The sequence below is a fragment of the Anolis sagrei genome, chromosome 1 (genome assembly GCF_037176765.1).
Source record: "Anolis sagrei isolate rAnoSag1 chromosome 1, rAnoSag1.mat, whole genome shotgun sequence".
Taxonomy (NCBI): Eukaryota; Metazoa; Chordata; class Lepidosauria; order Squamata; family Dactyloidae; genus Anolis; species Anolis sagrei.
The window spans coordinates 88,487,290-88,503,615 of record NC_090021.1 but is presented as its reverse complement, the minus strand read 5'-3'; the positions used below and the strand labels follow the sequence as shown (position 1 = coordinate 88,503,615).

Here is a 16,326-nt window from a genome sequence, read left to right as displayed (position 1 = left end):
GCATGGTGAAATCCATTATACTGAAATGGACCCACAGTGGTACAGTATAAATTTGGAAGTGTAGAAGCCATGAGAGTCTGCATAGCCACATGACTACAGAGAGTTGAAATCTATACCTCCGAGGACAACCCAAAACAGAGACAGCTGTTTTCAATTGAGAAAAGAGAAATATATAGACCTAGCTATGCAAGTGTAGAATATTAGTATGCAAAGGGATTTTATAGCATCTTTGAGACTAACTGAGAAAAAGAAAATGGTAGCACACATTCATGCATCTGAGAAAGCAGACTTAAATCTATGAAAGCTTATGCTATCAACTTCTTTATCTCAGTCTCAAAGTTGCGACAAAATCCCATTACACAATTCAAGGTAAGCAATTTGAAGAAATTGAAATGCACAATTTTTTCTCAATTTCTTTTCAAGTGGCTCTACAAAAAATAGTTGTAGAGTAAGGACTCCTTTACACCAAGCAGGTTAGTCTGGTAAAAATCGGTTCTAAATCAGCCCCAGATACAGCATATACATGCTGACTCAGGCACCTTGGGACTACATCGGCCCTGTGGGGCTGTCACCTCCTTTGTGCCATCATGACTTAGAAAGCATGGAGTGCTTTCTAAGAGCCACATTGGCTTCTGCTAATGTCTGGACAGGGCACACATGTGACCAGAAAGAAGGATGGAGCCCATCTCACCATATTTTGGATGGTCCCTGTTCTAACACACCAGGGACCTGGGACTAGACACATATCACAGCTGTGGCAGCCCAGCACATTGTCTCAGCCAGCCTTGGCAGACAATCAGAATTGATATTGTTGAAGGCTTTCATGGCCGGAATCACTGGGTTGTTGTAGATTTTTTTCGGCTATATGGCCATGTTCTAGAGGCATTTTCTCCTGTTATGTGTCAACACTGCCAGCAGGTGGGCCAGGTGATGATAGGATCCAAACCCATATGAAGCCAACCCTGGTGAGCTTTAACCACATACAGTTCTCTGTGTCAGAGGACTTCTTCACATGAACCCAAATTTGGCAGTGGTGACAGGCTTTTTCTACTTTAGCTGTAGATCCCACTAGCTCCCATCACACCCCAGAAAAGTGCTTCTCGGGCAGCTCCTTGGCTGAACGGTCACAAAAACCCTGCCACCACTGAAAAATTGCTGGCAGTGCACAACAGGAGGCTTCCAGTGTTTTCATAAGGAAAGATGGGTCAAGCAGGCTTAAAGAGGTTTCCCCCTGTGTGATAAGGTAGGGGGGAATCGAAGACAGTGCAGGGCATGGGGTGACAGGTCCCCACATTCCCTGTGCAGGCGCTGCCAGGATTGCAGCAATTTGTGATGATTCCAGTGGCACATGTGACAAAGTAGTCTCTACAGCAGCATCTTCAATATGATATCCTTGCAAACATGGCTATCATGTGACATCTTAACATTTCTTTGGAGTAAACATATCCAGCTCCCTAAGCCAGTTCTCATGGTGCTTGGTTGCAACACCTTGTTCTGGTCACATTCCACTTTGTCAATATCCTTCCAAAATTGTTCTTCTTACTGCAGAGGATGGGAGCAAGATTAGCATGGTGGTATCAGGGAAATAGTAGGTTGCACCCTTTTGTTCATGGAATTAGCCTTAGAAATACCATTTTGAGAGATACATCTGACCTTACTGGTGTGTGTTTCTACAGATTATAAGCATATGAAATTGGCATGTAGCCAGCTCAAATGTATCAAGTGAAACAGTGCATGGTAGTGCATGAAGTGGCCCTTGGAGCTTCATTTAATGTTCTCCATGGCCAATAATAAGAATGCTTGAATACCACAATGTATGGTTTTGTGAGTTCCCACTTTTGTCCAGAGAGCTATTCGTATGTCCCAGTTTTGCCCTGGTAGTATATCTTACAGCTTTCTCATCCAAGCAGTTTTTTAAAAATATTTCTCTTCATTATAGAAAGGATGCCAGCTTCTTGCTTAAGAAGATTGTTGACTCGACAACATGTGGAATAGCTTGCTGGGCTCTTGGGCCACACATCACTGGCATGTGAAAATTTCAGGATAAGAATTAACACCATTTCCCGCATGGCAGGGGGTTGGGCTAGATGGCACACTTCCAACTCTATTATTCTAAGATTCTATGATTCCCAATATTATTTACTAATTATTTTAATGTTTATATCCTGCTTTTTTGCCTGGAGTGCAAGGTGATGTATAAGAGATTTCTAGACTCCTGTGAGATCACTAATCTCATAAAAGCTATCATCCTACAAGATTTGCAGCATGTTTTATTTAGGCTTGTCTCGTTTGCCAGCAAGTCTTCAGCTGTCCTGTTGACAGAGAGGCTTAACCCTTATTGTTGTTTAAAATACCTGACCACTCTAGCTGAGCGATGTGGGGGAAAACTTCACCAGGCCTTAAGACCACTCTTGGCTACTCTTGAATTCAAATCTGGATGTTTGTAATCCAATGGTTGCAGTTCTAAGTACGAAGTTCCGTATCAATACCCTTCAAAATTTAATGGACAAAAACTGAGATGAATATGCGAAGCAACATTGGATTGTGTGCAAGATGATAAGGGTTCTTAAGAAGGACAAACAGGTAAGCTAGGAGAGGCAGAAACAGTTTACTTTTATTTACTTATTTATTTACAGTATTTATATTTCGCCCTTCTCACCCCACAGGGGACTCAGGGAGGATTGTAATGTACACATAGATGGATAACATTCAATGCCAAAGACACACAACACATACAGACAGATAGTCAGAGGCTATTTAACTTTTCTGACCACCAGGGGAGCTGTTGCTTTCATCGTCCATCTGCGACACTGATGAAGTACTTCCGCATTCCCTGCATGCTTTGCTGGAGTGCTTTGCTTTTTTATGGCCTTGTAAATTAATTAAATTAGCCTCCCCACACATAGGTGGTATCTAATTTTCCTACTTGACAGATGCAACTGTCTTTTGGGTTGCAAAGGTTGACAACAAGCTACACAATTGGTCAGAAGCTCACTCCGACCCGGGCTGGCTTCGAACTCATGACCTTTTGGTCAGAAGTGATCTTAATGCAGCTGACACTCAGCCAGCTGCACCACAGTCCCGGTGCCACAGTTCCTTTGGCCTGAGTTTATTGGGAAGGACAAATTCTGCTTCCTCCTTTCCTTCAAATGTAGTTATGTTTTGCAGTAACTGAAGTTGGGGGATAGTGAGAAGAGAGAGGGATGAAGAAATTGGGACATTTTTATAGATTCTGAAAATATGGGATGATGTTGGATTAACAAAGACTGCCCTTGCTCTATCAGCAGAATTGGATAATATGCATACCTATGATACCATGTCAGATGCAAAAATAAAGAGATCTCACACTCTGACATAACAAATACTCAGCAGACATACATGTATGCATGCATATGCATTTACTGGTCAGTTCTTTGAGCCCCACTGTAATATGCTCACCCACAAAGGACTAGACCACTAGAAATCTGTACTGTATTTCTTCAATTCTAAGATGCACCCCACCCCGACCATCCCTGAAAACAGAGTGCATTATTAGAATCATGGGTACTACATGTGTGTGTGTGTATTCCATGTTTGGGGGTACTGAAATTATTACTGAGTTGCAATCAATGGCATCTTAGAATAGAAGAAATATGTTGTTATCGCAGGTAGCTCATTGCCAGAGGAATGGAGAATGGTGCTCCACATGTTTGGGACTTCTAGAGGCCCCAGTCCACACAGACAGTGGTAAAGAAGAGATTATGAAAGCTGGAGATCCAAATTTTGTCCCTCCCTAATCTAGCAGTATATGTCATGTGACCATCATGACTGTCCAGAGTGCCCACTACCATTTTAGTTCTTTTTATCTGTGTTTATGTATTGTTTTCATTAAAAAGGATGTAACTGTTGTGTTTTCTGCCTCAGCCTCTAGCACAGTTAAACTGTTTACTAGGACTGCTGTCTTTCTGCCAACTTAAATAATCATCACCATCTCATTTCATCTCATCTCATATTGGAGAGGCTCTTCCATAGAGATTTGGAAAGACTGTCAGATTGAGGTTTAGAAACTAGGAGTTTAGAGCTGTCTCCTGCATTTAATGACCATAGTGACCACTTTCTCTGCATGACTGAGAGATTCATTATTAGCAGCAGCCCAGAAGATGCATTCCAACTGCACTCTGAGTCGCAGGGGTTGGGATACTCACAAAGATGGGATGTTAGGTTAATTCAGGGTTGGAAATCTTTTGACATCTGGAAGCTAAGGCTCGTGTCAGAGGGCTTTGGGTAGTTTTCAGATCTTTATTTGCATGCAATTAACAAAGCTTGCATAAAATTTGTCAATGGAGTGTGACAGTTTGTTTCTGAATGACAGATATATTGCAGTTTCCCTCTGTCAGTCTCTTGCTTCCTTTGAGGTTATTTTTTCCAGTTTCCAGTGTTGCAGTCTCGAAGTAGTAGTTTGTACAGCAGATGATTATCAGTTAATTAAAAGTACACTTCTTACAGAGTTTGTATACATTACTAGGGAAGAGTAATTAGTTTTATCATGATCCACCGAGTCTGACTATGTAGCTATCCAAAGATTGGCAGGCTTCTAGAGGCCAAGATAACCTGTTCTTCACACTTTAATGCCATTTATTGTGGCTTAGCATGCTCATGGACCATAGCAAAAACATTTGGTGGAAACTGGTGATATCTCCTGCAGGTGAGATATTTTATTTTTGTTTAATTAGACACCATAGAATGTATCATGGAGTTAGAAGGGACCTGGGAGACAATTTAGTCAATCCCCAAATCAAGAAATCCATAATATCCTCAACAGGGAGCTGTCTAATATTCAAAAATCTTCAAGAAGGAAGAAGCATTCTAGGTAAGTGGTTCTCTTGTCAAACTGCTGCATTTAAATGATTCTCCTAACATCTGGTTAAAATTACTTATCATCTAAACCCTGCTGTAGTCCTGTCCTATAGGGCTGGAGAGCACAGATATTTGCTCTTCTATATGTGACAGTCTTTGAGTAGTTGAGGAGACTGGCATGCCCTCATGCAATATATACATTCATTTCCTAAACACAATCCATTCCTTTAACATTTCTTCATAAGATTTGTTTTCTATACATCTTTCTCTGGATCTATGTTTGATTACCCATATAGGGAACTGGGCAGGGAGAAGCACCTGTGTTGGTTCTGCTGGACCTTTTTGTGGCTTTTGATACTATTGACGATGGTATCCTTCTGGGATGGAATTTGGGGAAACTGTGGTTTCAGGGCTTTATGGAGTGCAAACTCAAAAGATGGTCCTGGGGGATTCCTGTTTGATCCCATGCCTATTGACATGTAGGGTCCTTGACAGCTGAATGTTTGTGTCAATTCCATTTAATATCTACATTAAACTACTGGGGGAGGTTATTTAGAGTTTGGGGATTATGGTATCCAACCCTGTCCTGCCGTTGAATTGCAAAGATGTTCCTGTGGTAAGCTAGGGTCTTCCAGCTCTAATGACGGCTAATAAATCTAAATTTAACCTAGATGAGACAGAGATGCTTCTGACCAGTTAAAGGGCAGATCAGGAAATAGGAATTCAGCTAGTGGTGGTTGAGGTTGCACTCCTGAGTTGTGACCTCACCAGAAGTGATGTCAGCAGCAAGGTTCTGCCAGAAAGCCGCTTGGAGCTGCTTCTGCTCAGCAAAACAGTGACAGCAGATGGGGCCACCGGGAGGACAGAGAATCAGGTTTGATGCACCATCAGCTCAATTGGCTTTCTTGGCTCCAAAAGGTCTGTGAATTACCTCTACAGCAGCAGGCATAAATTCCAATTGTGCTTCCAGACATATATTAAACCCGCTTCAGAGCGAGTTTAATAAACCAACTTCAAAGTGGGTTTAAGTCCCCACACCCTGGGAAAACAAGCAGGTTTACCTGTGGGTTGTCTCCATGTCAGTGAGGTAACTACTGTTCTGAAATGGGAACAACCCAAACCCCCTATAAAAGTTTAAAAGAAAATAAAAACTTACCAGTGTTGCACCAGGAAGGGAAGGGGGGGGGGAGCAATTTGTCCCCCACCTCCTAGCACAACATTAATTTGCACCAGGCAGCCTCCAAAGAGGCCTAGTGGTGGCCCAGTAAGTTTTTATTTTATTTTAAAGCTTTTAGGGAGGGGCTTTGGGGAGGGGGTGGGTTCCCTCTTTGCTTCTCTGGACCTATGGGCCCCGAAACTAATTGGGCTGTGGGGACAGAGTACTGGGTAGTCTAATGGGGTATCTAAATAATTTGTAACAAAGCAGGGTTTTCCTGCTTTGTCATGAATTATTGCTCTTTTACCTGAGGTGTCATTTTGATGCCTCCGGTAAAAGCACAAGAGCTCACACATATTGGGCCCTGTCTGGATCCAAGACAGTTGGATTATTAGAGCAGATTATTTTGGAGTATTTGGGCTAGTTTAGATGCAGCTTCAGATTTCAACCTGACTTTTGTGTACACCTGGACTGCATTTGGGGGGTTATGGTAATAAAGGAGACTCTCTAGCACTTAATTGCATCCAATAGAAGTGGAGATCTTCTGGTCTAACATGATGGCCACATGTGGAAATCACAATTTACAATAGGTTTGGTCTCCCCTCTATTCTGGATTTCAGGCATGTGTTTTGATAGAAAACTGCATTTCACAAGTAAAGTCTGAGCTTCTTCTATTGGTAGAGCCCTATATTTCTTATAACATCCATTTTTGATTATCACAGAATCTCTGGCTCCATAATCTTTTTCTCTGTTGTGTTTTCTTCTTGTCACCCAGTCCTTAGACAGAAACTCATAATTTTGTCCTCACTTGACTTTTGGCTCGACATTTATTGTCCAAAGGCTGCCAATATTTCAATGAATGATGTGTTTACACCACTGCTACGTGACCTCTTACTTATGACTAGTTCCTCTAATTCATTTTCTTAATTGTTTTTGTACCTTCTTGTCCATTTGTCTCCATAACGGGAACATGAAATATAAAGTACAGCTCATTCTGTTTAATACAAAGAACTCGGTGACCACTTCTCCCTTAGAAATATCTGGGGAGAAGGCCAAGAGGCAGGAGCACAATGTCTGACAACTCTCTGTCAATAACTCTAAAAATGAAATCACATTACTGTCATGGATGTGAAGTCAGGATGGAAAGAATATTCAAGTCCCCAATGGGGGAAAAAAGCATTTTCACCTAGAAGGGGAGAAGCTTTAGACATGGGGCAGGCAAACCAGCATTGCAACTGAACTATCAGCATTGGTGATGGTCCCACTGCAACTGGAACATCAGTTTTGATGTGTATACACTATTGACTTGCCTCCCCTTCTTATGGTTCTCACAAACCTAGTGACTGATGAGTAAACCCCTACTCCCATCACCTGTCTTGGTTTGATGGCTCCCGTCTGCTTCTATGCTGCCATTCCAGCAAAAAAGTAACATCAGGGAGTGAGATTTTCCTCCTGTCCCCCTCCCCCTCCTAACTATACCCAAACTGTATCTTTCCTTTTATTTTATACATATTTTTGCCTTTCTTTAAAGCTGAAATTACACAATTGCACAAAAATTTGAAACATAACCCCCCCCCCCCAAACAGGGAACCATAATAATGCAGGAAGGTGGAGTTACAAGGATGTGCAGAAATACAACCATGGGAGCAAAAATTGTGAATTTGTATAATTGTGCTATTGAAAAGAGGTAGAATATTGAAGATGCTTAACCCGGGAAATATCAATTATGCACAATAATATGACTGCAGTGGAATAGTGTGTTGGCATTATACAGTCCTTGGGAAGATTAGAATTGTGTCAGTTCAGTTCAGGACTTATCACTGAGTGCCTTGAGAGACAACTCCTGTTTTGGGTTTTTGTAGGTTTTTTGGGCTATATGGCCATGTTCTAGAAGCATTCTCTCCTGATGTTTCACCTGCATCTATGTTAGGCTTATTTATTTATTTATTTATTTATTTGCATTATTTCTACCTCGCTCAGGCGACTCAGAGCGGCGTACACAATCTGCACAATTCGATGCCAGAAAAATACATACATTGATAAACAAAAAGAACCATTATAATGCAATTAGACATAAGACAGTGCATAATAACAATATTAAAAACTAAAAACCATATCCTCTCATTCAAGTCCTTATCCGTTCCATCGTCTTGGGCCATTCCTGGGTCATTTTCCAATTCAAGTTTGTCTATTTATTCAGAGGTTCCAAATGCTTGGAACCTCTGAAGCTTGCCATAGTTGTAGGCAAAATGTCAGGAGAGAATGTTTCTAGAACATGGCCATATAGCCCAAAAAACCTACAACAACCCAGTAATTCCTGTCATGAAAGCCTTTGACAATCTCCTGTTTTCTTTTTGGGCATTTTGTGCAAAAATTTGAATTTTCTTAAGAAAAAAACCCATGATTTTCTGTTCAGAAAATAACAATTCTACACAGAAAAAAAATATTGTTTTTGCATAAAAATCTCATGTGTGGATTTTTTTTTTGGTAGAATAAATCCCAAACTGCAGGATTCATAGTGGGGAAATATTTTTAAATTTTTAAATTATTTGTTTTTGTATGTGGTCTTACATTCCTGATTAAAGTAAGTTGGGGAAACCCTTTGTTAACATTATCAAATGTCAAAGTAGTGTTTTAGAACAAGGAGAGGCTTGGAAAATACCTTGCGGGTTCTTTACACCTTGTAGAAGACCTCTCTTGACTCTGCAAAGCTGGGATTTATAGTTACACAAATGTGTGATGTTGTGCTCAGAGGATTGGACTACAACATTCATGAGTCAAGTGCAAATCCGCACAGAGCCAAATAATTCCCTTAGTGATCGTGGGTCAATTTTTCCTTTTTAAAACCCAATCTACCTCAGGGAATTTCTTGTTTGTGGCTTTATTATCTTTATTCAAATAATTTAATGTGATACTTCATCCATACAGGGTTGATGTATAAATATGATTAAACTAAAGAAATAATTAAGTATGTGGAAATCCTGAAAAGGACACTTTATCTACTATGAATTATTAGCTTGGCCTGATGAGTGGGGAAACTCTAATGAAGTTGCAGTCCTTTCTAGTTCCATTAGACTCAGAGAAGTTCAAGTTGCCAGACCAAAACTCATTTTCACCTTGCAAAAGGTTACTACACTTAATTTTGTGAATATTCCCCCCCCCCACCCCCTGTGCCATCACCACTACCTCTCTTTAGACTGCCTTCGGATGATCTTGTGGGTTGAGTTGGGTTTTAATAAATACTTGTATGTGGTTTTTAGCTAGATTTTAAAATTTGTTGACGTTTGAAGCATATAACCCCTTGGTTTTGACGTGGATGTGTGGGACTGGGTCCCCCTGTTATTATCCGGTCACCAACTGTAATAAAATTTACTTACTTAATTTTGAAATACTACTGAGCAGCACAGGCAGAAGAATCCTGCAATCTAGTCCTGCCCTGGCCTTTCACTGGACTCACTGAACTTTTGGGACAATGTAAATGGATTAATTTAAATGATTTGCTGTATTGTTGCTTAAAATATACTGGAAATGAAAATCTAATTTTGTGGCAATATTTCAATTAAAATTGGTCCCATAGAACCCAGAAAGAGTTACAAAATTGCCGATACAAGTATGACTTCCATATATATGCAGTTTCACTTATCCCCAGTTTCACTTATTAAGTTATTAATTTAGGGCCTCCTGTAGAACTCACGATCTTTTTCCAGTACCGCTGTCGTTCATGCCATTGAAAATAATAGGGTTACTATTATATGTGGTTTCATGTATCCATGATAAATCTGGGAACATATCCCCATGGATACGGAGGTCATACTATTATTCATCAGGGTTACACCACCAATGCAAGGTATGAAGTTAAATTGAAAAGGATGAGAAACATGAAAGCTAATCTGAGTTCATTGGGGGACAAAGTGGGGTTTAAGTGCATCAAATAAGTAAAGATAGTTCAAAAGCTTTTCACAGCTAGAAGCAGGGCCTTGTATGGCCCCATAATACCTGGTTTTGCAACCTTTGGTCTGGACAAAGCTTTTAAGAGACTGGGTAAGAAATGGGGTGTTTTTCCACTTTCGTTGGGCTTTAAAATGAGCTAAACAGTTTGCAGACTTCTTTTTGTGGGTTGGAGTGGCACTTCTATCTGATTACTAAGGCAATATGATGTCAGCTGCTGTTTGTTCCCTCATCTCTACATTTCATTGAAGAAGTGCCAAGAGATGAATATTTGCCCGTGCCTGGTATCTATGGATACAATGACTTACAGTGTGCCTGGCAGGTGGCCTATCTCTGCATAACAGAATTTGTTCTCTCCCATGTGGAGCCATTGTTCCAGAAAACCCTCATAATGGGGAAAGACATGAGTGACCACCAGCACATGCTAGAACTCTAGCGTGGTCTACATGTACAGACAGCATGATTACAGAAGGATGAAAAATATCAAAACTCAGTCAAATAATAAGGTTAAAAGCTTTCCAGACTGCAGGGCCAAAGATTAATATGAGGTCATATATCCATTTTGATATAGAAATACTGAATAATGAATTCACCTGTTATTTATCATCCTGATTGACAAAGGTACATTTGCTTTTTCCTTTGCTTTTTCCTTTTTGTATAAAGTCAGAATGAAGGACAGATCAAATTGTTTATAAAGGACAGGATGTTGAGTTACTCATATTGGTATGGATGGAATGACACTTGAGTGAATAATATGGATTTTTTTATAAAAAAATGTCAACAAGATGTCATTTAAGAACCCAATAATTCACCACAACCCTCCCAGTGAATTTAATGTTTTAATGTTTAATGTTTGAATTCATAAACTGTTTGTTTTTAATCTTGAGTCCCATTTTCAGAATAAAGATGGGGGAGGAGGAGGAGGAGGAGGAGGAAGAGAAAGCAGCAGCAGCAAGACATATACACCAGGTGTGCTTTCACACTAGATGTTTAGTGTGAAATTACTTTTGTACTCTATGATAACATCATTCAATAATTGTCATCTTTTATTTTCCCTGACTTTGGTCAGAATTCAGAAAGTCTCGCTGTTGTCAAACAATAGGACAATAATACAGAATCTGTGAAGATTATCCATGCAGCAGCTGGTGGCTCCTATGAATCCATTCTGGGTTTTAGTCTGAACTGTTGTGTCAGGAGCGATTTGAGAAACTGCAAGTTGCTTCTGGTGTGAGAGAATTGGCCATCTGCAAGGACGTTGCCCAGGGAACACCTGGATGATTTGATGTTTTTATCATCCTTGTGGGAGGCTTCTCTCATGCCCCCATATGAGAAGCTGGAGCTGATAGAGGGAGCTCATCCGCCTCTCCCGGGATTCAAACCTGCGACCTGTCAGTCCTCAGTCCTGCCGGCACAGGGGTTTAACCCACTGCGCCACTGGGGGCTCCGTCACTGGGTGACTTTGGACAAGTCATATTTTCTCAGCCTCAAAGGAAGGCAATGACAAACCTCTTCTGAATGACTCTTGCCAAGGTTTGTCTTAGTGTTACCATAGGTTAGAAATAACTTGAAGGCACATAACAACACAATCCAAAGCTAAGCCAGCAATGTAAGTCTTCAACAACAAGAGTGTCTGTATGGGATCTCATGACTACGATAAAAATGAATGGATGTATAAAATAATGCTGTTTACGAAGACAGAAGGACATAATTCCACTTTACAGTCACTACTCCACATACTAAATTGGTTGCAAAAATGTATTTTTTTTCAAATAAGGTATTATTGCTACAGTTTTATTGTAACAATATTATAGCACTTTCATTTTAAGTGGCATCAAATCTGACAATCAAAGATATAATGGGGAATGTGCTTTTGTGCTATTTTGCTCATTTTATTTTTAGGTTATTGTCGATCTATTGATTTAGTCTATAAGATGTTTATTTTGTGAACTGTTTTGAGTCCACCTGGTGGGAGAAAAAGCAAGCTATGACCTTTTGAACTGAATAGTAAATAACAATGGTAATAAAATGGCACTCAATGCAAAAATTATTGAACATTCTGGCTAAACTTCAAATGGTCACTCAGGTAAATTGTGCCTCTTTATCCATTGCAGCAATGTTAAATCCCCTGGTGTGGACAGAACCCAGTGGGATGAACATACAGAAAAAGTGCTATATCTTTGATAGTGTACAAAATCAATAGCAGACCCATTAGTAGCATACAAAAGAAAAGCAATGATTATTAATGACAAAAGGAGCCAGAAGTGGTCCAGAAACAGTCACATGAAATGGAAAGAGCGCTTTCAGTAATTAAAAAAGCTTTAATATGGATGTTATGTTTCTATTTTATTATGTTTTAAAAAAATTACTTTTAACTTGCAGTTTGAACTTGTTTTTTTAAAAAAACAAACCAAAATCATTATTATGGTCTAACTTTTTATATATTAGATTGACTGTGTTTTGGAAAATGGCTGAATTTAAATAAAATAAAATAAACAAATGACTGATTCTAAATAAATTAAATTAATAAGCATGGGGAAAAGTTTATTATTTATTTAATTTTCTCCCACATGGCATCATAGGTTACACAGGTTTTCTCCCAACAGCTTACACTGATTTAAGCAGCATTAAACAACAATCCGCATGAGAACATGAATTTAGAACTGTTGAAGACATATTTAAACCTCTTACAGTAGACATCCAAATCCCAGAAGTCCTGACAAGTTTGTTCAATAGTTAGGAATTCTGGGAGTTGGCGACCCAAAAGCTGGAGGGTCAGGTTTTGAGGATCCCTGTCTTACACATTAGCCAGTTTTTTTTAAGTCTGCTTAAATAAGAAGGCATTTGCCAGCTGACAAAAAGAGTCTGGAAAGGGGGCCAAGTGAATCTCCCCTGGAAGACAGTTCCATAACCTGAAAGCAAGTCACTAAGTAAGCTTTTGTCTGAGTTCTTACTAAACATACCATGCTCTAGAAGCCTAGGATTGTAGTTTCGTGGAGCAAGAGGACTCTTTGGCAAAGAAAGCTAAAGTATTTGAAAAATTACAGTGTTCACGATTCCATACCAATCTGCATGAATTCTACAGTGTAAATGCACCCATGATCAAATTTAACTCAAGGAGACAAGTCTGTGACTCTTTTCTCTTATTTTTTTTCTCTTGAGGCATTAGTTCAGAGAGGATGGAGTTGGAATCTGGCTTTCAGTTTCAGTTGTGCAGATCACATCTGGTCTGAAATCTTCTTAATACCAGCTCTCAGCATCTTCCCCTCTCTATAATCCCTAGTAATTTTTTTTCTAGCAGAAGGAAAAGCAACCCCTGCAATGGATTCTTTCTTGAAAGAAAAACGAGTAAATTTTGGATAAGAGACAGTCGAGAGGGAATTATGAAGCATCTTCTTTCTACATGTAATGGTCCCAGTGCTGACTTCAGAGATAATAAAACATCCAAGGGGCAATCACACACAATGCCGTTAGTGTGACATCGAGTTTTCAGTAGAAAACAGAGACATGAGAATAAGGGACAAAAAACTGCATTAATGGGACCAGTAGCATATCCAACCTGTATCCAACCTAATTGAAGTTTTCTTGCAGCATTTATGAAAGATACAGGTAAAGCTACACAAGTAGCCTGATGTTTTGTTCACCCAGTCAACCGTAGCGTAATTGACTCATCAATAGATGGAGGCTTTTGCTCTTTTGGGAGCAACCAGCAGCTGTTTGTGAACTGAACTTCAGGTAGAGTCAGCCAGTGTGAATCGGCTCATGAACTGCTCTAATGGCTTCTGGTGGATATTGATCTGAAAAGACAACAGCCTGAACAAACAGATATACATACTTATAAATTACAGACTGGGTTCAATCCAACGTCTTGATTGTTTTAACTAGTTATAACTGTTGACGCTATATTGTAATTTTGTATATTGTATTTTGTCTATTGTTGGGCATTGAATTGTGCCTTTTGTAAGCCGCCCTGAGTCCCCCCTAGGGGGTGAGAAGGGCGGGGTAGAAGCACCCCAAATAAAATAAATAAATAAATAAATAATAAACGTGCACTTCTACTGCATAAACCCTTTAAATTTTAACTGGCATATGGGGCATGGCATCTTCAAGAGACATTCTCTGTCTCTCAGTACCTGGCTGTAATGAGTTTTCCCCCTTGCTTTTATGTTGCTATTCAATTCTAGGGGGCACTGCATCCAAAGTGAGGTAATTAGCTGTCTTGCCATTCCATCTCAGTCTATGCAATAAAGTTGTTATTCAGCTAGAAGTCATCCATTGGGGGATGGCTTTTTACCACCTGAAACAAATGACACTGACATTTGTGTGTATGACACAATTATCTTTAGAAGTAACAGATGCCATAAAATCAGAATGTGGAATGGCTATTAGAGGTGTGCAAAATGCTCCAAATCCATTTCATTTCTAATATGATGCTCTGGGAATTTTGTTACTTTTTTGTTTTGTTATTCCACCCATTAGAGCCAATGGGAACACTTCCAGGGCTCCTTTCTCCCTAATTTTTAGGGCTATTGGGATAAAACCTGCTACAGTTGTAGCACACATTTGCCACTGTAAGACATCCAAGTTTCAGAACATTTTGTTCATCCACCGATGTTTGGGAAATTTTTGAAGTTTTTATGAACAACTTTAAAGAAAACTACATGAGCTATCCCTTGGATTTCTCTACAATGATTCAACATAACCAAGGCATCATTCCTCTCAAGTTTCAGAAAGATTCGCACATTCACTGATTTTAAGGTAATTTTAAAGTTTTGGTCTCTTTCTTTCCTAACTCCACAAACACATACACTAGGAGAGATTATTTGCAGATCACGAAAAGGTATTTTGCAGATCCCAAGCTTAGACTTGCATAATTTTTCTCTTGTATGGCATATCAAAGCTGATATGGCTGGCTGGAGATGCTGGAGGCTGGCTGCACTGTGAAAAGGAGTAAGTTGCCCCAACAAGGGAAAGAAGATAGAGAGAAGGAAGGACAACTTCAGGCAGTAAGGTGGCCAGGAAGACCATAACTCTGGGTGCACAGTGAAAAGGATGGAGTTGCTCAAATAAGGAAAAGAAGGAAAGGGGGAGAAGGAAGGATGACTTCAGGCAGCAGTGGTGTGACCAGCTACACCCCGACCGCACTGCGTAAGGGAGAAGGCCTCATTCACTGTCTTCCCCCTTCATCCTGTGGGACAAAGAACTTTTATTCTTTGCCATGTTGGCAGAAAGGGACAATCTTGCCATCTTTGAAAGTTTCAGATATAGTCCTTCCTGCCAGGTGTGAAGGCAATGAGAAGGATGCCATAGCACTATTGATGCACCCCTTGGATGAAGGCTGGCAGGGTGGCTAGAGAGAAGGAGGAAGGCTGCTGGCTGACTGGCCTACAACTACCAGGTGCCAGTGAGGCACCTGAGCCGGGTGGAAGCAAACCAAGCATCATGCATCACTGCATTGATGATCAGAGAACATGGTGCCAAGGAAAGGAGGAGGATGCTGTAGCACCATTCAATCAGTAGACCAATGTGCTGGGTGCATACTGGAGGATGTGAATCCTTAAGTGTGCCTTTGACAGTGTTGAGGATTAAGTCCCAATTCAAGGTGCAGGTTATCACCTATAAAGCCCTAAATGGTTCGGGACCTGCTTATCTTCGCCTATGAACCAGTGCGTATTTAGACATCATCTGGGGAGGCACTGCTCTCCCTCTCTCTGCCATCTCAAGCACAATTGGGAGGGATAGCCAATACTCCAAATTGGGAGGGATAGCCACTACCAAGACTCTACCTCTGGAAGACCATCATACTTGGCCAAAAGTGATTGCCCATGATTACAGGAGATCGGAACAGACTGATTATGGAAAGCTTTTGAAATTAGGCTGCGGGCTAATAAAGCTAAAGTTAATGACCCCTGCTATAAACTAAAAGAAAGTTTTGTTCTATATTTTTCACAAAAATCCCCTATTTTCTATCAACTTCAGCAACATTACTAATCAGCTTCTTAGACAGAAATGTTTTCCTCCTGCAGTATGCATTAGGTTAAGACCCCAATAATCTGTCTTCTTATTCTGTTGTTCTAGTCCCCATCTTTGATGTACACTTAATGGCTTAAGGGGAATGAACACATCTTTTTACATTTGGAAACTGTGAAACAAATATGATGTTTTAACATTGTCTATAACCATTGGGAGCAATGGACTTTGTGACCTAGTGTTCCAATATAACACTTTCATCTCTTGTGTTATTAAAATAAATCATTACTTTGAAGAAATGTATTCTCTAGACATCAGTCTCAGGCTAGAGTTGTACAGCAACAGTCTTCTCCTGACAAAAACTAGTGTATCCTTTTGTAAGTTGTATTCTTTTATAAAATGCATTAAGCCAGGGAGAT

At 40.0% G+C, this 16,326-nt stretch overlaps 1 long non-coding RNA gene across 1 annotated transcript in view; it reads left to right on the top strand.

Moving 5' to 3' along the window:
* The window catches only part of LOC132762055 (uncharacterized), a 124,217-nt gene that overhangs the window by 58,289 nt on the left and 49,602 nt on the right, over positions 1-16,326 (top strand). The gene's annotated exons all lie outside the window — the stretch shown is intronic.